The sequence below is a fragment of the Phoenix dactylifera genome, chromosome 4, assembly GCF_051530095.1.
Source record: "Phoenix dactylifera cultivar Ajwa chromosome 4, Ajwa_hap1_PhDact_Kaust_v1.1, whole genome shotgun sequence".
Lineage (NCBI taxonomy): Eukaryota > Viridiplantae > Streptophyta > Magnoliopsida > Arecales > Arecaceae > Phoenix > Phoenix dactylifera.
This window is the reverse complement of record NC_143193.1, coordinates 35,576,761-35,594,628: the sequence shown is the minus strand read 5'-3', so window position 1 is coordinate 35,594,628 and position 17,868 is coordinate 35,576,761. Positions and strand designations below refer to the sequence as shown.

General features: G+C 49.7%; 41 non-coding genes and 8 pseudogenes across 41 annotated transcripts; all 49 read left to right on the top strand.

Moving 5' to 3' along the window:
* Positions 1-92: 92 nt before the first annotated feature.
* LOC149758291 (5S ribosomal RNA) lies at positions 93-211 on the top strand (annotated as a pseudogene).
* Positions 212-457: 246 nt separating this feature from the next.
* Positions 458-576, top strand: LOC149758290 (5S ribosomal RNA). The gene has a single exon (XR_016407406.1). It is a non-coding gene; the product is annotated as a 5S ribosomal RNA (ribosomal RNA).
* Positions 577-822: 246 nt separating this feature from the next.
* Positions 823-941, top strand: LOC149758289 (5S ribosomal RNA). The gene has a single exon (XR_016407393.1). It is a non-coding gene; the product is annotated as a 5S ribosomal RNA (ribosomal RNA).
* A 246-nt stretch (positions 942-1,187) lies between these two features.
* Positions 1,188-1,306, top strand: LOC149758288 (5S ribosomal RNA). Its single transcript, XR_016407381.1, has one exon. It is a non-coding gene; the product is annotated as a 5S ribosomal RNA (ribosomal RNA).
* Positions 1,307-1,553: 247 nt separating this feature from the next.
* Positions 1,554-1,672, top strand: LOC149758287 (5S ribosomal RNA). Its single transcript, XR_016402090.1, has one exon. It is a non-coding gene; the product is annotated as a 5S ribosomal RNA (ribosomal RNA).
* Positions 1,673-1,918: 246 nt separating this feature from the next.
* On the top strand, positions 1,919-2,037 carry LOC149758286 (5S ribosomal RNA). Its single transcript, XR_016405103.1, has one exon. It is a non-coding gene; the product is annotated as a 5S ribosomal RNA (ribosomal RNA).
* Positions 2,038-2,283: 246 nt separating this feature from the next.
* LOC149758285 (5S ribosomal RNA) lies at positions 2,284-2,402 on the top strand. The gene has a single exon (XR_016400666.1). It is a non-coding gene; the product is annotated as a 5S ribosomal RNA (ribosomal RNA).
* Positions 2,403-2,648: 246 nt separating this feature from the next.
* LOC149758284 (5S ribosomal RNA) lies at positions 2,649-2,767 on the top strand. The gene has a single exon (XR_016404764.1). It is a non-coding gene; the product is annotated as a 5S ribosomal RNA (ribosomal RNA).
* A 248-nt stretch (positions 2,768-3,015) lies between these two features.
* On the top strand, positions 3,016-3,134 carry LOC149758283 (5S ribosomal RNA). Its single transcript, XR_016407369.1, has one exon. It is a non-coding gene; the product is annotated as a 5S ribosomal RNA (ribosomal RNA).
* A 246-nt stretch (positions 3,135-3,380) lies between these two features.
* On the top strand, positions 3,381-3,499 carry LOC149758282 (5S ribosomal RNA; annotated as a pseudogene).
* Positions 3,500-3,745: 246 nt separating this feature from the next.
* On the top strand, positions 3,746-3,864 carry LOC149758281 (5S ribosomal RNA). The gene has a single exon (XR_016407357.1). It is a non-coding gene; the product is annotated as a 5S ribosomal RNA (ribosomal RNA).
* A 246-nt stretch (positions 3,865-4,110) lies between these two features.
* On the top strand, positions 4,111-4,229 carry LOC149758280 (5S ribosomal RNA). The gene has a single exon (XR_016402601.1). It is a non-coding gene; the product is annotated as a 5S ribosomal RNA (ribosomal RNA).
* A 246-nt stretch (positions 4,230-4,475) lies between these two features.
* Positions 4,476-4,594, top strand: LOC149758279 (5S ribosomal RNA). Its single transcript, XR_016407266.1, has one exon. It is a non-coding gene; the product is annotated as a 5S ribosomal RNA (ribosomal RNA).
* Positions 4,595-4,841: 247 nt separating this feature from the next.
* On the top strand, positions 4,842-4,960 carry LOC149758278 (5S ribosomal RNA). Its single transcript, XR_016407346.1, has one exon. It is a non-coding gene; the product is annotated as a 5S ribosomal RNA (ribosomal RNA).
* Positions 4,961-5,206: 246 nt separating this feature from the next.
* On the top strand, positions 5,207-5,325 carry LOC149758277 (5S ribosomal RNA). The gene has a single exon (XR_016407335.1). It is a non-coding gene; the product is annotated as a 5S ribosomal RNA (ribosomal RNA).
* Positions 5,326-5,572: 247 nt separating this feature from the next.
* LOC149758276 (5S ribosomal RNA) lies at positions 5,573-5,691 on the top strand. Its single transcript, XR_016407324.1, has one exon. It is a non-coding gene; the product is annotated as a 5S ribosomal RNA (ribosomal RNA).
* Positions 5,692-5,937: 246 nt separating this feature from the next.
* Positions 5,938-6,056, top strand: LOC149758275 (5S ribosomal RNA; annotated as a pseudogene).
* Positions 6,057-6,302: 246 nt separating this feature from the next.
* Positions 6,303-6,421, top strand: LOC149758274 (5S ribosomal RNA). Its single transcript, XR_016407313.1, has one exon. It is a non-coding gene; the product is annotated as a 5S ribosomal RNA (ribosomal RNA).
* A 246-nt stretch (positions 6,422-6,667) lies between these two features.
* Positions 6,668-6,786, top strand: LOC149758273 (5S ribosomal RNA). Its single transcript, XR_016407302.1, has one exon. It is a non-coding gene; the product is annotated as a 5S ribosomal RNA (ribosomal RNA).
* A 246-nt stretch (positions 6,787-7,032) lies between these two features.
* On the top strand, positions 7,033-7,151 carry LOC149758272 (5S ribosomal RNA). Its single transcript, XR_016407291.1, has one exon. It is a non-coding gene; the product is annotated as a 5S ribosomal RNA (ribosomal RNA).
* A 247-nt stretch (positions 7,152-7,398) lies between these two features.
* On the top strand, positions 7,399-7,517 carry LOC149758271 (5S ribosomal RNA). The gene has a single exon (XR_016402089.1). It is a non-coding gene; the product is annotated as a 5S ribosomal RNA (ribosomal RNA).
* Positions 7,518-7,763: 246 nt separating this feature from the next.
* On the top strand, positions 7,764-7,882 carry LOC149758270 (5S ribosomal RNA). Its single transcript, XR_016400452.1, has one exon. It is a non-coding gene; the product is annotated as a 5S ribosomal RNA (ribosomal RNA).
* Positions 7,883-8,128: 246 nt separating this feature from the next.
* On the top strand, positions 8,129-8,247 carry LOC149758269 (5S ribosomal RNA). Its single transcript, XR_016400665.1, has one exon. It is a non-coding gene; the product is annotated as a 5S ribosomal RNA (ribosomal RNA).
* A 246-nt stretch (positions 8,248-8,493) lies between these two features.
* LOC149758268 (5S ribosomal RNA) lies at positions 8,494-8,612 on the top strand. The gene has a single exon (XR_016404763.1). It is a non-coding gene; the product is annotated as a 5S ribosomal RNA (ribosomal RNA).
* Positions 8,613-8,860: 248 nt separating this feature from the next.
* Positions 8,861-8,979, top strand: LOC149758267 (5S ribosomal RNA). The gene has a single exon (XR_016407279.1). It is a non-coding gene; the product is annotated as a 5S ribosomal RNA (ribosomal RNA).
* A 246-nt stretch (positions 8,980-9,225) lies between these two features.
* LOC149758266 (5S ribosomal RNA) lies at positions 9,226-9,344 on the top strand. The gene has a single exon (XR_016400664.1). It is a non-coding gene; the product is annotated as a 5S ribosomal RNA (ribosomal RNA).
* Positions 9,345-9,590: 246 nt separating this feature from the next.
* LOC149758265 (5S ribosomal RNA) lies at positions 9,591-9,709 on the top strand. The gene has a single exon (XR_016404761.1). It is a non-coding gene; the product is annotated as a 5S ribosomal RNA (ribosomal RNA).
* Positions 9,710-9,957: 248 nt separating this feature from the next.
* Positions 9,958-10,076, top strand: LOC149758264 (5S ribosomal RNA). Its single transcript, XR_016407268.1, has one exon. It is a non-coding gene; the product is annotated as a 5S ribosomal RNA (ribosomal RNA).
* Positions 10,077-10,322: 246 nt separating this feature from the next.
* LOC149758263 (5S ribosomal RNA) lies at positions 10,323-10,441 on the top strand (annotated as a pseudogene).
* Positions 10,442-10,687: 246 nt separating this feature from the next.
* Positions 10,688-10,806, top strand: LOC149758262 (5S ribosomal RNA). Its single transcript, XR_016407257.1, has one exon. It is a non-coding gene; the product is annotated as a 5S ribosomal RNA (ribosomal RNA).
* Positions 10,807-11,052: 246 nt separating this feature from the next.
* LOC149758261 (5S ribosomal RNA) lies at positions 11,053-11,171 on the top strand. The gene has a single exon (XR_016402600.1). It is a non-coding gene; the product is annotated as a 5S ribosomal RNA (ribosomal RNA).
* A 246-nt stretch (positions 11,172-11,417) lies between these two features.
* On the top strand, positions 11,418-11,536 carry LOC149758260 (5S ribosomal RNA). The gene has a single exon (XR_016407265.1). It is a non-coding gene; the product is annotated as a 5S ribosomal RNA (ribosomal RNA).
* Positions 11,537-11,783: 247 nt separating this feature from the next.
* Positions 11,784-11,902, top strand: LOC149758259 (5S ribosomal RNA). Its single transcript, XR_016407246.1, has one exon. It is a non-coding gene; the product is annotated as a 5S ribosomal RNA (ribosomal RNA).
* A 245-nt stretch (positions 11,903-12,147) lies between these two features.
* On the top strand, positions 12,148-12,266 carry LOC149758258 (5S ribosomal RNA; annotated as a pseudogene).
* A 246-nt stretch (positions 12,267-12,512) lies between these two features.
* LOC149758257 (5S ribosomal RNA) lies at positions 12,513-12,631 on the top strand. Its single transcript, XR_016400914.1, has one exon. It is a non-coding gene; the product is annotated as a 5S ribosomal RNA (ribosomal RNA).
* Positions 12,632-12,876: 245 nt separating this feature from the next.
* On the top strand, positions 12,877-12,995 carry LOC149758256 (5S ribosomal RNA). The gene has a single exon (XR_016405131.1). It is a non-coding gene; the product is annotated as a 5S ribosomal RNA (ribosomal RNA).
* Positions 12,996-13,241: 246 nt separating this feature from the next.
* On the top strand, positions 13,242-13,360 carry LOC149758255 (5S ribosomal RNA; annotated as a pseudogene).
* A 246-nt stretch (positions 13,361-13,606) lies between these two features.
* On the top strand, positions 13,607-13,725 carry LOC149758254 (5S ribosomal RNA). The gene has a single exon (XR_016407235.1). It is a non-coding gene; the product is annotated as a 5S ribosomal RNA (ribosomal RNA).
* Positions 13,726-13,971: 246 nt separating this feature from the next.
* LOC149758253 (5S ribosomal RNA) lies at positions 13,972-14,090 on the top strand. Its single transcript, XR_016407224.1, has one exon. It is a non-coding gene; the product is annotated as a 5S ribosomal RNA (ribosomal RNA).
* Positions 14,091-14,337: 247 nt separating this feature from the next.
* Positions 14,338-14,456, top strand: LOC149758252 (5S ribosomal RNA). Its single transcript, XR_016412530.1, has one exon. It is a non-coding gene; the product is annotated as a 5S ribosomal RNA (ribosomal RNA).
* Positions 14,457-14,702: 246 nt separating this feature from the next.
* LOC149758251 (5S ribosomal RNA) lies at positions 14,703-14,821 on the top strand (annotated as a pseudogene).
* Positions 14,822-15,067: 246 nt separating this feature from the next.
* Positions 15,068-15,186, top strand: LOC149758250 (5S ribosomal RNA). Its single transcript, XR_016407213.1, has one exon. It is a non-coding gene; the product is annotated as a 5S ribosomal RNA (ribosomal RNA).
* A 246-nt stretch (positions 15,187-15,432) lies between these two features.
* Positions 15,433-15,551, top strand: LOC149758249 (5S ribosomal RNA). The gene has a single exon (XR_016407206.1). It is a non-coding gene; the product is annotated as a 5S ribosomal RNA (ribosomal RNA).
* A 247-nt stretch (positions 15,552-15,798) lies between these two features.
* Positions 15,799-15,917, top strand: LOC149758248 (5S ribosomal RNA). Its single transcript, XR_016407198.1, has one exon. It is a non-coding gene; the product is annotated as a 5S ribosomal RNA (ribosomal RNA).
* Positions 15,918-16,163: 246 nt separating this feature from the next.
* On the top strand, positions 16,164-16,282 carry LOC149758247 (5S ribosomal RNA; annotated as a pseudogene).
* Positions 16,283-16,528: 246 nt separating this feature from the next.
* LOC149758246 (5S ribosomal RNA) lies at positions 16,529-16,647 on the top strand. Its single transcript, XR_016401947.1, has one exon. It is a non-coding gene; the product is annotated as a 5S ribosomal RNA (ribosomal RNA).
* A 246-nt stretch (positions 16,648-16,893) lies between these two features.
* On the top strand, positions 16,894-17,012 carry LOC149758245 (5S ribosomal RNA). The gene has a single exon (XR_016407191.1). It is a non-coding gene; the product is annotated as a 5S ribosomal RNA (ribosomal RNA).
* Positions 17,013-17,258: 246 nt separating this feature from the next.
* Positions 17,259-17,377, top strand: LOC149758244 (5S ribosomal RNA). Its single transcript, XR_016407264.1, has one exon. It is a non-coding gene; the product is annotated as a 5S ribosomal RNA (ribosomal RNA).
* Positions 17,378-17,624: 247 nt separating this feature from the next.
* On the top strand, positions 17,625-17,743 carry LOC149758243 (5S ribosomal RNA). The gene has a single exon (XR_016407179.1). It is a non-coding gene; the product is annotated as a 5S ribosomal RNA (ribosomal RNA).
* Positions 17,744-17,868: the final 125 nt, after the last annotated feature.

The window sequence follows — 17,868 nt, the reverse complement described above, 5'->3', positions numbered from 1 at the left end:
TCCTACGCCAGAACGGCCCCGGCAGCGCGAATGTCTCGGGCCGTCGCGGTCTGCTGCTTTGTCATAAAAGGGAGTTTCGAAGGGCATGTCATGGGTGCGATCATACCAGCACTAATGCACCGGATCCCATCATAACTCCGCAGTTAGGCGTGCTTGGGCGAGAGAAGTACTAGGATGGGTGACCCCCTGGGAAGTCCTCGTGTTGCACCCTTTTTATTTTTTGCCCGCTTTTTTATTTTTTGATAATATTTATTTTTAATTTTTTGGCTTTTGGCTTTTCCTCTTCGGATAATTTTTTCCCCCCGAAAATAAACTGAGTCCGGAGACTGGCGGTGCCATGCCGCATAGCGGAACAGCGCGTTGAATCCTACGCCAGAACGGCCCCGGCAGCGCGAATGTCTCGGGCCGTCGAGGTCTGCTGCTTTGTCATAAAAGGGAGTTTCGAAGGGCATGTCATGGGTGCGATCATACCAGCACTAATGCACCGGATCCCATCAGAACTCCGCAGTTAAGCGTGCTTGGGCGAGAGTAGTACTAGGATGGGTGACCCCCTGGGAAGTCCTCGTGTTGCACCCCTTTTATTTTTTGCCCGCTTTTTTATTTTTTGATAACATTTATTTTTTATTTTTCGGCTTTTGGCTTTTCCTCTTCGGATAATTTTTTTCCCCCGAAAATAAACTGAGTCCGGAGACTGGCGGTGCCATGCCGCATAGCGGAACAGCGCGTTGAATCCTACGCCAGAACGGCCCCGGCAGCGCGAATGTCTCGGGCCGTCGAGGTCTGCTGCTTTGTCATAAAAGGGAGTTTCGAAGGGCATGTCATGGGTGCGATCATACCAGCACTAATGCACCGGATCCCATCAGAACTCCGCAGTTAAGCGTGCTTGGGCGAGAGTAGTACTAGGATGGGTGACCCCCTGGGAAGTCCTCGTGTTGCACCCCTTTTATTTTTTGCCCGCTTTTTTATTTTTTGATAACATTTATTTTTTATTTTTCGGCTTTTGGCTTTTCCTCTTCGGATAATTTTTTTCCCCCGAAAATAAACTGAGTCCGGAGACTGGCGGTGCCATGCCGCATAGCGGAACAGCGCATTGAATCCTACGCCAGAACGGCCACGGCAGCGCGAATGTCTCGGGCCGTCGAGGTCTGCTGCTTTGTCATAAAAGGGAGTTTCGAAGGGCATGTCATGGGTGCGATCATACCAGCACTAATGCACCGGATCCCATCAGAACTCCGCAGTTAAGCGTGCTTGGGCGAGAGTAGTACTAGGATGGGTGACCCCCTGGGAAGTCCTCGTGTTGCACCCCTTTTATTTTTTGCCCGCTTTTTTATTTTTTGATAATATTTATTTTTAATTTTTCGGCTTTTGGCTTTTCCTCTTCGGATAATTTTTTTCCCCCGAAAATAAACTGAGTCCGGAGACTGGCGGTGCCATGCCGCATAGCGGGAATAGCGCGTTGAAGCCTACGCCAGAACGGCCCCGGCGGCGCGAATGTCTCGGGCCGTCGAGGTCTGCTGCTTTGTCATAAAAGGGAGTTTCGATGGGCATGTCATGGGTGCGATCATACCAGCACTAATGCACCGGATTCCATCAGAACTCCGCAGTTAAGCGTGCTTGGGCGAGAGTAGTACTAGGATGGGTGACCCCCTGGGAAGTCCTCGTGTTGCACCCCTTTTATTTTTTGCCCGCTTTTTTATTTTTTGATAATATTTATTTTTAATTTTTCGGCTTTTGGCTTTTCCTCTTCGGATAATTTTTTTTCCCCGAAAATAAACTGAGTCCGGAGACTCGCGGTGCCATGCCGCATAGCGGAACAGCGCGTTGAATCCTACGCCAGAACGGCCCCGGCAGCGCGAATGTCTCGGGCCGTCGAGGTCTGCTGCTTTGTCATAAAAGGGAGTTTCGAAGGGCATATCATGGGTACGATCATACCAGCACTAATGCACCGGATCCCATCAGAACTCCGCAGTTAAGCGTGCTTGGGCGAGAATAGTACTAGGATGGGTGACCCCCTGGGAAGTCCTCGTGTTGCACCCCTTTTATTTTTTGCCCGCTTTTTTCTTTTTTGATAACATTTATTTTTAATTTTTTGGCTTTTGGCTTTTCCTCTTCGGATAATTTTTTTCCCTCGAAAATAAACTGAGTCCGGAGACTCGCGGTGCCATGCCGCATAGCGGAACAGCGCATTGAATCCTACGCCAGAACGGCCCCGGCAGCGCGAATGTCTCGGGCCGTCGAGGTCTGCTGCTTTGTCATGAAAGGGTGTTTCGATGGGCATGTCATGGGTGCGGTCATACCAGCACTAATGCACCGGATCCCATCAGAACTCCGCAGTTAAGCGTGCTTGGGCGTGAGTAGTACTAGGATGGGTGACCCCCTGGGAAGTCCTCGTGTTGCACCCCTTTTATTTTTTGCCCGCTTTTTTATTTTTTGATAATATTTATTTTTAATTTTTCGGCTTTTGGCTTTTCCTCTTCGGATAATTTTTTTCCCCCGAAAATAAACTGAGTCCGGAGACTCGCGGTGCCATGCCGCATAGCGGAACAGCGCGTTGAATCCTACGCCAGAACGGCCCCGGCAGCGCGAATGTCTCGGGCCGTCGAGGTCTGCTGCTTTGTCGTAAAAGGGAGTTTCGAAGGGCATGTCATGGGTGCGATCATACCAGCACTAATGCACCGGATCCCATCAGAACTCCGCAGTTAAGCGTGCTTTGGCGAGAGTAGTACTAGGATGGGTGACCCCCTGGGAAGTCCTCGTGTTGCACCCTTTTTATTTTTTTCTCCACTTTTTTATTTTTTGATAATATTTATTTTTAATTTTTCGGCTTTTGGCTTTTTCTCTTCGGATAATTTTTTTCCCCCGAAAATAAACTGAGTCCGGAGACTGGCGGTGCCATGCCGCATAGCGGGAATAGCGCGTTGAATCCTACGCCAGAACGGCCCCGGCGGCGCGAATGTCTCGGGCCGTCGAGGTCTGCTGCTTTGTCATAAAAGGGAGTTTCGATGGGCATGTCATGGGTGCGATCATACCAGCACTAATGCACCGGATCCCATCAGAACTCCGCAGTTAAGCGTGCTTGGGCGAGAGTAGTACTAGGATGGGTGACCCCCTGGGAAGTCCTCGTGTTGCACCCCTTTTATTTTTTGCCCGCTTTTTTATTTTTTGATAATATTTATTTTTAATTTTTCGGCTTTTGGCTTTTCCTCTTCGGATAATTTTTTTCCCCCGAAAATAAACTGAGTCCGGAGACTCGCGGTGCCATGCCGCATAGCGGAACAGCGCGTTGAATCCTGCGCCAGAACGGCCCCGGCAGCGCGAATGTCTCGGGCCGTCGCGGTCTGCTGCTTTGTCATAAAAGGGAGTTTCGAAGGGCATGTCATGGGTGCGATCATACCAGCACTAATGCACCGGATCCCATCATAACTCCGCAGTTAGGCGTGCTTGGGCGAGAGAAGTACTAGGATGGGTGACCCCCTGGGAAGTCCTCGTGTTGCACCCTTTTTATTTTTTGCCTGCTTTTTTATTTTTTGATAATATTTATTTTTAATTTTTTGGCTTTTGGCTTTTCCTCTTCGGATAATTTTTTCCCCCCGAAAATAAACTGAGTCCGGAGACTGGCGGTGCCATGCCGCATAGCGGAACAGCGCGTTGAATCCTACGCCAGAACGGCCCCGGCAGCACGAATGTCTCGGGCCGTCGAGGTCTGCTGCTTTGTCATAAAAGGGAGTTTCGAAGGGCATGTCATGGGTGCGATCATACCAGCACTAATGCACCGGATCCCATCAGAACTCCGCAGTTAAGCGTGCTTGGGCGAGAGTAGTACTAGGATGGGTGACCCCCTGGGAAGTCCTCGTGTTGCACCCCTTTTATTTTTTGCCCGCTTTTTTATTTTTTGATAACATTTATTTTTTATTTTTCGGCTTTTGGCTTTTCCTCTTCGGATAATTTTTTTCCCCCGAAAATAAATTGAGTCCGGAGACTGGCGGTGCCATGCCGCATAGCGGAACAGCGCGTTGAATCCTACGCCAGAACGGCCCCGGCAGCGCGAATGTCTCGGGCCGTCGAGGTCTGCTGCTTTGTCATAAAAGGGAGTTTCGAAGGGCATGTCATGGGTGCGATCATACCAGCACTAATGCACCGGATCCCATCAGAACTCCGCAGTTAAGCATGCTTGGGCGAGAGTAGTACTAGGATGGGTGACCCCCTGGGAAGTCCTCGTGTTGCACCCCTTTTATTTTTTGCCCGCTTTTTTATTTTTTGATAACATTTATTTTTTATTTTTCGGCTTTTGGCTTTTCCTCTTCGGATAATTTTTTTCCCCCGAAAATAAACTGAGTCCGGAGACTGGCGGTGCCATGCCGCATAGCGGAACAGCGTGTTGAATCCTACGCCAGAACGGCCCTGGCAGCGCGAATGTCTCGGGCCGTCGAGGTCTGCTACTTTGTCATAAAAGGGAGTTTCGAAGGGCATGTCTTGGGTGCGATCATACCAGCACTAATGCACCGGATCCTATCAGAACTCCGCAGTTAAGCGTGCTTGGGCGAGAGTAGTACTAGGATGGGTGACCCCCTGGGAAGTCCTCATGTTGCACCCTTTTTATTTTTTGCCCGCTTTTTTATTTTTTGATAATATTTATTTTTAATTTTTTGGCTTTTGGCTTTTCCTCTTCGGATAATTTTTTTCCCCCGACAATAAACTGGGTCCGGAGACTGGCGGTGCCATGCCGCATAGCGGGACCAGCGCGTTGAATCCTACGCCAGAACGGCCCCGGCAGCGCGAATGTCTCGGGCCGTCGAGGTCTGCTGCTTTGTCATAAAAGGGAGTTTCGAAGGGCATGTCATGGGTGCGATCATACCAGCACTAATGCACCGGATCCCATCAGAACTCCGCAGTTAAGCGTGCTTGGGCGAGAGTAGTACTAGGATGGGTGACCCCCTGGGAAGTCCTCGTGTTGCACCCCTTTTATTTTTTGCCCGCTTTTTTATTTTTTGATAACATTTATTTTTTATTTTTCGGCTTTTGGCTTTTCCTCTTCGGATAATTTTTTTCCCCCGAAAATAAACTGAGTCCGGAGACTGGCGGTGCCATGCCGCATAGCGGAACAGCGCGTTGAATCCTACGCCAGAACGGCCCCGGCAGCGCGAATGTCTCGGGCCGTCGAGGTCTGCTGCTTTGTCATAAAAGGGAGTTTCGAAGGGCATGTCATGGGTGCGATCATACCAGCACTAATGCACCGGATCCCATCAGAACTCCGCAGTTAAGCGTGCTTGGGCGAGAGTAGTACTAGGATGGGTGACCCCCTGGGAAGTCCTCGTGTTGCACCCCTTTTATTTTTTGCCCGCTTTTTTATTTTTTGATAACATTTATTTTTTATTTTTCGGCTTTTGGCTTTTCCTCTTCGGATAATTTTTTTCCCCCGAAAATAAACTGAGTCCGGAGACTGGCGGTGCCATGCCGCATAGCGGGAATAGCGCGTTGAATCCTACGCCAGAACGGCCCCGGCGGCGCGAATGTCTCGGGCCGTCGAGGTCTGCTGCTTTGTCATAAAAGGGAGTTTCGATGGGCATGTCATGGGTGCGATCATACCAGCACTAATGCACCGGATCCCATCAGAACTCCGCAGTTAAGCGTGCTTGGGCGAGAGTAGTACTAGGATGGGTGACCCCCTGGGAAGTCCTCGTGTTGCACCCCTTTTATTTTTTGCCCGCTTTTTTATTTTTTGATAATATTTATTTTTAATTTTTCGGCTTTTGGCGTTTCCTCTTCGGATAATTTTTTTCCCCCGAAAATAAACTGAGTCCGGAGACTCGCGGTGCCATGCCGCATAGCGGAACAGCGCGTTGAATCCTACGCCAGAACGGCCCCGGCAGCGCGAATGTCTCGGGCCGTCGCGGTCTGCTGCTTTGTCATAAAAGGGAGTTTCGAAGGGCATGTCATGGGTGCGATCATACCAGCACTAATGCACCGGATCCCATCATAACTCCGCAGTTAGGCGTGCTTGGGCGAGAGAAGTACTAGGATGGGTGACCCCCTGGGAAGTCCTCGTGTTGCACCCTTTTTATTTTTTGCCCGCTTTTTTATTTTTTGATAATATTTATTTTTAATTTTTTGGCTTTTGGCTTTTCCTCTTCGGATAATTTTTTCCCCCCGAAAATAAACTGAGTCCGGAGACTGGCGGTGCCATGCCGCATAGCGGAACAGCGCGTTGAATCCTACGCCAGAACGGCCCCGGCAGCGCGAATGTCTCGGGCCGTCGAGGTCTGCTGCTTTGTCATAAAAGGGAGTTTCGAAGGGCATGTCATGGGTGCGATCATACCAGCACTAATGCACCGGATCCCATCAGAACTCCGCAGTTAAGCGTGCTTGGGCGAGAGTAGTACTAGGATGGGTGACCCCCTGGGAAGTCCTCGTGTTGCACCCCTTTTATTTTTTGCCCGCTTTTTTATTTTTTGATAACATTTATTTTTTATTTTTCGGCTTTTGGCTTTTCCTCTTCGGATAATTTTTTTCCTCCGAAAATAAACTGAGTCCGGAGACTGGCGGTGCCATGCCGCATAGCGGAACAGCGCGTTGAATCCTACGCCAGAACGGCCCCGGCAGCGCGAATGTCTCGGGCCGTCGAGGTCTGCTGCTTTGTCATAAAAGGGAGTTTCGAAGGGCATGTCATGGGTGCGATCATACCAGCACTAATGCACCGGATCCCATCAGAACTCCGCAGTTAAGCGTGCTTGGGCGAGAGTAGTACTAGGATGGGTGACCCCCTGGGAAGTCCTCGTGTTGCACCCCTTTTATTTTTTGCCCGCTTTTTTATTTTTTGATAACATTTATTTTTTATTTTTCGGCTTTTGGCTTTTCCTCTTCGGATAATTTTTTTCCCCCGAAAATAAACTGAGTCCGGAGACTGGCGGTGCCATGCCGCATAGCGGAACAGCGCATTGAATCCTACGCCAGAACGGCCACGGCAGCGCGAATGTCTCGGGCCGTCGAGGTCTGCTGCTTTGTCATAAAAGGGAGTTTCGAAGGGCATGTCATGGGTGCGATCATACCAGCACTAATGCACCGGATCCCATCAGAACTCCGCAGTTAAGCGTGCTTGGGCGAGAGTAGTACTAGGATGGGTGACCCCCTGGGAAGTCCTCGTGTTGCACCCCTTTTATTTTTTGCCCGCTTTTTTATTTTTTGATAATATTTATTTTTAATTTTTCGGCTTTTGGCTTTTCCTCTTCGGATAATTTTTTTCCCCCGAAAATAAACTGAGTCCGGAGACTGGCGGTGCCATGCCGCATAGCGGGAATAGCGCGTTGAAGCCTATGCCAGAACGGCCCCGGCGGCGCGAATGTCTCGGGCCGTCGAGGTCTGCTGCTTTGTCATAAAAGGGAGTTTCGATGGGCATGTCATGGGTGCGATCATACCAGCACTAATGCACCGGATTCCATCAGAACTCCGCAGTTAAGCGTGCTTGGGCGAGAGTAGTACTAGGATGGGTGACCCCCTGGGAAGTCCTCGTGTTGCACCCCTTTTATTTTTTGCCCGCTTTTTTATTTTTTGATAATATTTATTTTTAATTTTTCGGCTTTTGGCTTTTCCTCTTCGGATAATTTTTTTTCCCCGAAAATAAACTGAGTCCGGAGACTCGCGGTGCCATGCCGCATAGCGGAACAGCGCGTTGAATCCTACGCCAGAACGGCCCCGGCAGCGCGAATGTCTCGGGCCGTCGAGGTCTGCTGCTTTGTCATAAAAGGGAGTTTCGAAGGGCATATCATGGGTGCGATCATACCAGCACTAATGCACCGGATCCCATCAGAACTCCGCAGTTAAGCGTGCTTGGGCGAGAATAGTACTAGGATGGGTGACCCCCTGGGAAGTCCTCGTGTTGCACCCCTTTTATTTTTTGCCCGCTTTTTTCTTTTTTGATAACATTTATTTTTAATTTTTTGGCTTTTGGCTTTTCCTCTTCGGATAATTTTTTTCCCTCGAAAATAAACTGAGTCCGGAGACTCGCGGTGCCATGCCGCATAGCGGAACAGCGCATTGAATCCTACGCCAGAACGGCCCCGGCAGCGCGAATGTCTCGGGCCGTCGAGGTCTGCTGCTTTGTCATGAAAGGGTGTTTCGATGGGCATGTCATGGGTGCGGTCATACCAGCACTAATGCACCGGATCCCATCAGAACTCCGCAGTTAAGCGTGCTTGGGCGTGAGTAGTACTAGGATGGGTGACCCCCTGGGAAGTCCTCGTGTTGCACCCCTTTTATTTTTTGCCCGCTTTTTTATTTTTTGATAATATTTATTTTTAATTTTTTGGCTTTTGGCTTTTCCTCTTCGGATAATTTTTTTCCCCCGAAAATAAACTGAGTCCGGAGACTCGCGGTGCCATGCCGCATAGCGGAACAGCGCGTTGAATCCTACGCCAGAACGGCCCCGGCAGCGCGAATGTCTCGGGCCGTCGAGGTCTGCTGCTTTGTCGTAAAAGGGAGTTTCGAAGGGCATGTCATGGGTGCGATCATACCAGCACTAATGCACCGGATCCCATCAGAACTCCGCAGTTAAGCGTGCTTTGGCGAGAGTAGTACTAGGATGGGTGACCCCCTGGGAAGTCCTCGTGTTGCACCCTTTTTATTTTTTTCTCCACTTTTTTATTTTTTGATAATATTTATTTTTAATTTTTCGGCTTTTGGCTTTTTCTCTTCGGATAATTTTTTCCCCCCGAAAATAAACTGAGTCCGGAGACTGGCGGTGCCATGCCGCATAGCGGGAATAGCGCGTTGAATCCTACGCCAGAACGGCCCCGGCGGCGCGAATGTCTCGGGCCGTCGAGGTCTGCTGCTTTGTCATAAAAGGGAGTTTCGATGGGCATGTCATGGGTGCGATCATACCAGCACTAATGCACCGGATCCCATCAGAACTCCGCAGTTAAGCGTGCTTGGGCGAGAGTAGTACTAGGATGGGTGACCCCCTGGGAAGTCCTCGTGTTGCACCCCTTTTATTTTTTGCCCGCTTTTTTATTTTTTGATAATATTTATTTTTAATTTTTCGGCTTTTGGCTTTTCCTCTTCGGATAATTTTTTTCCTCCGAAAATAAACTGAGTCCGGAGACTCGCGGTGCCATGCCGCATAGCGGAACAGCGCGTTGAATCCTGCGCCAGAACGGCCCCGGCAGCGCGAATGTCTCGGGCCGTCGAGGTCTGCTGCTTTGTCATGAAAGGGTGTTTCGATGGGCATGTCATGGGTGCGGTCATACCAGCACTAATGCACCGGATCCCATCAGAACTCCGCAGTTAAGCGTGCTTGGGCGTGAGTAGTACTAGGATGGGTGACCCCCTGGGAAGTCCTCGTGTTGCACCCCTTTTATTTTTTGCCCGCTTTTTTATTTTTTGATAATATTTATTTTTAATTTTTTGGCTTTTGGCTTTTCCTCTTCGGATAATTTTTTTCCCCCGAAAATAAACTGAGTCCGGAGACTCGCGGTGCCATGCCGCATAGCGGAACAGCGCGTTGAATCCTACGCCAGAACGGCCCCGGCAGCGCGAATGTCTCGGGCCGTCGAGGTCTGCTGCTTTGTCGTAAAAGGGAGTTTCGAAGGGCATGTCATGGGTGCGATCATACCAGCACTAATGCACCGGATCCCATCAGAACTCCGCAGTTAAGCGTGCTTTGGCGAGAGTAGTACTAGGATGGGTGACCCCCTGGGAAGTCCTCGTGTTGCACCCTTTTTATTTTTTTCTCCACTTTTTTATTTTTTGATAATATTTATTTTTAATTTTTCGGCTTTTGGCTTTTTCTCTTCGGATAATTTTTTCCCCCCGAAAATAAACTGAGTCCGGAGACTGGCGGTGCCATGCCGCATAGCGGGAATAGCGCGTTGAATCCTACGCCAGAACGGCCCCGGCGGCGCGAATGTCTCGGGCCGTCGAGGTCTGCTGCTTTGTCATAAAAGGGAGTTTCGATGGGCATGTCATGGGTGCGATCATACCAGCACTAATGCACCGGATCCCATCAGAACTCCGCAGTTAAGCGTGCTTGGGCGAGAGTAGTACTAGGATGGGTGACCCCCTGGGAAGTCCTCGTGTTGCACCCCTTTTATTTTTTGCCCGCTTTTTTATTTTTTGATAATATTTATTTTTAATTTTTCGGCTTTTGGCTTTTCCTCTTCGGATAATTTTTTTCCCCCGAAAATAAACTGAGTCCGGAGACTCGCGGTGCCATGCCGCATAGCGGAACAGCGCGTTGAATCCTGCGCCAGAACGGCCCCGGCAGCGCGAATGTCTCGGGCCGTCGCGGTCTGCTGCTTTGTCATAAAAGGGAGTTTCGAAGGGCATGTCATGGGTGCGATCATACCAGCACTAATGCACCGGATCCCATCATAACTCCGCAGTTAGGCGTGCTTGGGCGAGAGAAGTACAAGGATGGGTGACCCCCTGGGAAGTCCTCGTGTTGCACCCTTTTTATTTTTTGCCTGCTTTTTTATTTTTTGATAATATTTATTTTTAATTTTTTGGCTTTTGGCTTTTCCTCTTCGGATAATTTTTTCCTCCCGAAAATAAACTGAGTCCGGAGACTGGCGGTGCCATGCCGCATAGCGGAACAGCGCGTTGAATCCTACGCCAGAACGGCCCCGGCAGCGCGAATGTCTCGGGCCGTCGAGGTCTGCTGCTTTGTCATAAAAGGGAGTTTCGAAGGGCATGTCATGGGTGCGATCATACCAGCACTAATGCACCGGATCCCATCAGAACTCCGCAGTTAAGCGTGCTTGGGCGAGAGTAGTACTAGGATGGGTGACCCCCTGGGAAGTCCTCGTGTTGCACCCCTTTTATTTTTTGCCCGCTTTTTTATTTTTTGATAACATTTATTTTTTATTTTTCGGCTTTTGGCTTTTCCTCTTCGGATAATTTTTTTCCCCCGAAAATAAATTGAGTCCGGAGACTGGCGGTGCCATGCCGCATAGCGGAACAGCGCGTTGAATCCTACGCCAGAACGGCCCCGGCAGCGCGAATGTCTCGGGCCGTCGAGGTCTGCTGCTTTGTCATAAAAGGGAGTTTCGAAGGGCATGTCATGGGTGCGATCATACCAGCACTAATGCACCGGATCCCATCAGAACTCCGCAGTTAAGCATGCTTGGGCGAGAGTAGTACTAGGATGGGTGACCCCCTGGGAAGTCCTCGTGTTGCACCCCTTTTATTTTTTGCCCGCTTTTTTATTTTTTGATAACATTTATTTTTTATTTTTCAGCTTTTGGCTTTTCCTCTTCGGATAATTTTTTTCCCCCGAAAATAAACTGAGTCCGGAGACTGGCGGTGCCATGCCGCATAGCGGAACAGCGTGTTGAATCCTACGCCAGAACGGCCCCGGCAGCGCGAATGTCTCGGGCCGTCGAGGTCTGCTACTTTGTCATAAAAGGGAGTTTCGAAGGGCATGTCTTGGGTGCGATCATACCAGCACTAATGCACCGGATCCTATCAGAACTCCGCAGTTAAGCGTGCTTGGGCGAGAGTAGTACTAGGATGGGTGACCCCCTGGGAAGTCCTCATGTTGCACCCTTTTTATTTTTTGCCCGCTTTTTTATTTTTTGATAATATTTATTTTTAATTTTTTGGCTTTTGGCTTTTCCTCTTCGGATAATTTTTTTCCCCCGACAATAAACTGGGTCCGGAGACTGGCGGTGCCATGCCGCATAGCGGGACCAGCGCGTTGAATCCTACGCCAGAACGGCCCCGGCAGCGCGAATGTCTCGGGCCGTCGAGGTCTGCTGCTTTGTCATAAAAGGGAGTTTCGAAGGGCATATCATGGGTGCGATCATACCAGCACTAATGCACCGGATCCCATCAGAACTCCGCAGTTAAGCGTGCTTGGGCGAGAGTAGTACTAGGATGGGTGACCCCCTGGGAAGTCCTCGTGTTGCACCCCTTTTATTTTTTGCCCGCTTTTTTATTTTTTGATAATATTTATTTTTAATTTTCGGCTTTTGGCTTTTCCTCTTCGGATAATTTTTTTCCCCCGAAAATAAACTGAGTCCGGAGACTCGCGGTGCCATGCCGCATAGCGGAACAGCGCGTTGAATCCTACGCCAGAACGGCCCCGGCAGCGCGAATGTCTCGGGCCGTCGCGGTCTGCTGCTTTGTCATAAAAGGGAGTTTCGAAGGGCATGTCATGGGTGCGATCATACCAGCACTAATGCACCGGATCCCATCATAACTCCGCAGTTAGGCGTGCTTGGGCGAGAGAAGTACTAGGATGGGTGACCCCCTGGGAAGTCCTCGTGTTGCACCCTTTTTATTTTTTGCCCGCTTTTTTATTTTTTGATAATATTTATTTTTAATTTTTTGGCTTTTGGCTTTTCCTCTTCGGATAATTTTTTCCCCCCGAAAATAAACTGAGTCCGGAGACTGGCGGTGCCATGCCGCATAGCGGAACAGCGCGTTGAATCCTACGCCAGAACGGCCCCGGCAGCGCGAATGTCTCGGGCCGTCGAGGTCTGCTGCTTTGTCATAAAAGGGAGTTTCGAAGGGCATGTCATGGGTGCGATCATACCAGCACTAATGCACCGGATCCCATCAGAACTCCGCAGTTAAGCGTGCTTGGGCGAGAGTAGTACTAGGATGGGTGACCCCCTGCGAAGTCCTCGTGTTGCACCCCTTTTATTTTTTGCCCTTTTTTTATTTTTTGATAACATTTATTTTTTATTTTTCGGCTTTTGGCTTTTCCTCTTCGGATAATTTTTTTCCCCCGAAAATAAACTGAGTCCGGAGACTGGCGGTGCCATGCCGCATAGCGGAACAGCGCGTTGAATCCTACGCCAGAACGGCCCCGGCAGCGCGAATGTCTCGGGCCGTCGAGGTCTGCTGCTTTGTCATAAAAGGGAGTTTCGAAGGGCATGTCATGGGTGCGATCATACCAGCACTAATGCACCAGATCCCATCAGAACTCCGCAGTTAAGCGTGCTTGGGCGAGAGTAGTACTAGGATGGGTGACCCCCGGGGAAGTCCTCGTGTTGCACCCCTTTTATTTTTTGCCCGCTTTTTTATTTTTTGATAATATTTATTTTTAATTTTTCGGCTTTTGGCTTTTCCTCTTCGGATAATTTTTTTCCCCCGAAAATAAACTGAGTCCGGAGACTCGCGGTGCCATGCCGCATAGCGGAACAGCGCGTTGAATCCTACGCCAGAACGGCCCCGGCAGCGCGAATGTCTCGGGCCGTCGCGGTCTGCTGCTTTGTCATAAAAGGGAGTTTCGAAGGGCATGTCATGGGTGCGATCATACCAGCACTAATGCACCGGATCCCATCATAACTCCGCAGTTAGGCGTGCTTGGGCGAGAGAAGTACTAGGATGGGTGACCCCCTGGGAAGTCCTCGTGTTGCACCCTTTTTATTTTTTGCCCGCTTTTTTATTTTTTGATAATATTTATTTTTAATTTTTTGGCTTTTGGCTTTTCCTCTTCGGATAATTTTTTCCCCCCGAAAATAAACTGAGTCCGGAGACTGGCGGTGCCATGCCGCATAGCGGAACAGCGCGTTGAATCCTACGCCAGAACGGCCCCGGCAGCGCGAATGTCTCGGGCCGTCGAGGTCTGCTGCTTTGTCATAAAAGGGAGTTTCGAAGGGCATGTCATGGGTGCGATCATACCAGCACTAATGCACCGGATCCCATCAGAACTCCGCAGTTAAGCGTGCTTGGGCGAGAGTAGTACTAGGATGGGTGACCCCCTGGGAAGTCCTCGTGTTGCACCCCTTTTATTTTTTGCCCGCTTTTTTATTTTTTGATAACATTTATTTTTTATTTTTCGGCTTTTGGCTTTTCCTCTTCGGATAATTTTTTTCCCCCGAAAATAAACTGAGTCCGGAGACTGGCGGTGCCATGCCGCATAGCGGAACAGCGCGTTGAATCCTACGCCAGAACGGCCCCGGCAGCGCGAATGTCTCGGGCCGTCGAGGTCTGCTGCTTTGTCATAAAATGGAGTTTCGAAGGGCATGTCATGGGTGCGATCATACCAGCACTAATGCACCGGATCCCATCAGAACTCCGCAGTTAAGCGTGCTTGGGCGAGAGTAGTACTAGGATGGGTGACCCCCTGGGAAGTCCTCGTGTTGCACCCCTTTTATTTTTTGCCCGCTTTTTTATTTTTTGATAACATTTATTTTTTATTTTTCGGCTTTTGGCTTTTCCTCTTCGGATAATTTTTTTCCCCCGAAAATAAACTGAGTCCGGAGACTGGCGGTGCCATGCCGCATAGCGGGAATAGCGCGTTGAATCCTACGCCAGAACGGCCCCGGCGGCGCGAATGTCTCGGGCCGTCGAGGTCTGCTGCTTTGTCATAAAAGGGAGTTTCGATGGGCATGTCATGGGTGCGATCATACCAGCACTAACGCACCGGATCCCATCAGAACTCCGCAGTTAAGCGTGCTTGGGCGAGAGTAGTACTAGGATGGGTGACCCCCTGGGAAGTCCTCGTGTTGCACCCCTTTTATTTTTTGCCCGCTTTTTTATTTTTTGATAATATTTATTTTTAATTTTTCGGCTTTTGGCTTTTCCTCTTCGGATAATTTTTTTCCCCCGAAAATAAACTGAGTCCGGAGACTCGCGGTGCCATGCCGCATAGCGGAACAGCGCGTTGAATCCTACGCAAGAACGGCCCCGGCAGCGCGAATGTCTCGGGCCGTCGCGGTCTGCTGCTTTGTCATAAAAGGGAGTTTCGAAGGGCATGTCATGGGTGCGATCATACCAGCACTAATGCACCGGATCCCATCATAACTCCGCAGTTAGGCGTGCTTGGGCGAGAGAAGTACTAGGATGGGTGACCCCCTGGGAAGTCCTCGTGTTGCACCCTTTTTATTTTTTGCCCGCTTTTTTATTTTTTGATAATATTTATTTTTAATTTTTTGGCTTTTGGCTTTTCCTCTTCGGATAATTTTTTCCCCCCGAAAATAAACTGAGTCCGGAGACTGGCGGTGCCATGCCGCATAGGGGAACAGCGCGTTGAATCCTACGCCAGAACGGCCCCGGCAGCGCGAATGTCTCGGGCCGTCGAGGTCTGCTGCTTTGTCATAAAAGGGAGTTTCGAAGGGCATGTCATGGGTGCGATCATACCAGCACTAATGCACCGGATCCCATCAGAACTCCGCAGTTAAGCGTGCTTGGGCGAGAGTAGTACTAGGATGGGTGACCCCCTGGGAAGTCCTCGTGTTGCACCCCTTTTATTTTTTGCCCGCTTTTATATTTTTTGATAACATTTATTTTTAATTTTTCGGCTTTTGGCTTTTCCTCTTCGGATAATTTTTTTCCCCCGAAAATAAACTGAGTCCGGAGACTGGCGGTGCCATGCCGCATAGCGGAACAGCGCGTTGAATCCTACGCCAGAACGGCCCCGGCAGCGCGAATGTCTCGGGCCGTCGAGGTCTGCTGCTTTGTCATAAAAGGGAGTTTCGAAGGGCATGTCATGGGTGCGATCATACCAGCACTAATGCACCGGATCCCATCAGAACTCCGCAGTTAAGCGTGCTTGGGCGAGAGTAGTACTAGGATGGGTGACCCCCTGGGAAGTCCTCGTGTTGCACCCCTTTTATTTTTTGCCCGCTTTTTTATTTTTTGATAACATTTATTTTTTATTTTTCGGCTTTTGGCTTTTCCTCTTCGGATAATTTTTTTCCCCCGAAAATAAACTGAGTCCGGAGACTGGCGGTGCCATGCCGCATAGCGGGAATAGCGCGTTGAATCCTACGCCAGAACGGCCCCGGCGGCGCGAATGTCTCGGGCCGTCGAGGTCTGCTGCTTTGTCATAAAAGGGAGTTTCGATGGGCATGTCATGGGTGCGATCATACCAGCACTAATGCACCGGATCCCATCAGAACTCCGCAGTTAAGCGTGCTTGGGCGAGAGTAGTACTAGGATGGGTGACCCCCTGGGAAGTCCTCGTGTTGCACCCCTTTTATTTTTTGCCCGCTTTTTTATTTTTTGATAATATTTATTTTTAATTTTTCGGCTTTTGGCTTTTCCTCTTCGGATAATTTTTTTCCCCCGAAAATAAACTGAGTCCGGAGACTCGCGGTGCCATGCCGCATAGCGGAACAGCGCGTTGAATTCTACGCCAGAACGGCCCCGGCAGCGCGAATGTCTCGGGCCGTCGCGGTCTGCTGCTTTGTCATAAAAGGGAGTTTCGAAGGGCATGTCATGGGTGCGATCATACCAGCACTAATGCACCGGATCCCATCATAACTCCGCAGTTAGGCGTGCTTGGGCGAGAGAAGTACTAGGATGGGTGACCCCCTGGGAAGTCCTCGTGTTGCACCCTTTTTATTTTTTGCCCGCTTTTTTATTTTTTGATAATATTTATTTTTAATTTTTTGGCTTTTGGCTTTTCCTCTTCGGATAATTTTTTCCCCCCGAAAATAAACTGAGTCCGGAGACTGGCGGTGCCATGCCGCATAGCGGAACAGCGCGTTGAATCCTACGCCAGAACGGCCCCGGCAGCGCGAATGTCTCGGGCCGTCGAGGTCTGCTGCTTTGTCATAAAAGGGAGTTTCGAAGGGCATGTCATGGGTGCGAACATACCAGCACTAATGCACCGGATCCCATCAGAACTCCGCAGTTAAGCGTGCTTGGGCGAGAGTAGTACTAGGATGGGTGACCCCCTGGGAAGTCCTCGTGTTGCACCCCTTTTATTTTTTGCCCGCTTTTTTATTTTTTGATAACATTTATTTTTTATTTTTCGGCTTTTGGCTTTTCCTCTTCGGATAATTTTTTTCCCCCGAAAATAAACTGAGTCCGGAGACTGGCGGTGCCATGCCGCATAGCGGAACAGCGCGTTGAATCCTACGCCAGAACGGCCCTGGCAGCGCGAATGTCTCGGGCCGTCGAGGTCTGCTGCTTTGTCATAAAAGGGAGTTTCGAAGGGCATGTCATGGGTGCGATCATACCAGCACTAATGCACCGGATCCCATCAGAACTCCGCAGTTAAGCGTGCTTGGGCGAGAGTAGTACTAGGATGGGTGACCCCCTGGGAAGTCCTCGTGTTGCACCCCTTTTATTTTTTGCCCGCTTTTTTATTTTTTGATAACATTTATTTTTTATTTTTCGGCTTTTGGCTTTTCCTCTTCGGATAATTTTTTTCCCCCGAAAATAAACTGAGTCCGGAGACTGGCGGTGCCATGCCGCATAGCGGAACAGCGTGTTGAATCCTACGCCAGAACGGCCCCGGCAGCGCGAATGTCTCGGGCCGTCGAGGTCTGCTACTTTGTCATAAAAGGGAGTTTCGAAGGGCATGTCTTGGGTGCGATCATACCAGCACTAATGCACCGGATCCTATCAGAACTCCGCAGTTAAGCGTGCTTGGGCGAGAGTAGTACTAGGATGGGTGACCCCCTGGGAAGTCCTCATGTTGCACCCTTTTTATTTTTTGCCCGCTTTTTTATTTTTTGATAATATTTATTTTTAATTTTTTGGCTTTTGGCTTTTCCTCTTCGGATAATTTTTTTCCCCCGACAATAAACTGGGTCCGGAGACTGGCGGTGCCATGCCGCATAGCGGGACCAGCGCGTTGAATCCTACGCCAGAACGGCCCCGGCAGCGCGAATGTCTCGGGCCGTCGAGGTCTGCTGCTTTGTCATAAAAGGGAGTTTCGAAGGGCATATCATGGGTGCGATCATACCAGCACTAATGCACCGGATCCCATCAGAACTCCGCAGTTAAGCGTGCTTGGGCGAGAGTAGTACTAGGATGGGTGACCCCCTGGGAAGTCCTCGTGTTGCACCCCTTTTATTTTTTGCCCGCTTTTTTATTTTTTGATAATATTTATTTTTAATTTTTCGGCTTTTGGCTTTTCCTCTTCGGATAATTTTTTTCCCCCGAAAATAAACTGAGTCCGGAGACTCGCGGTGC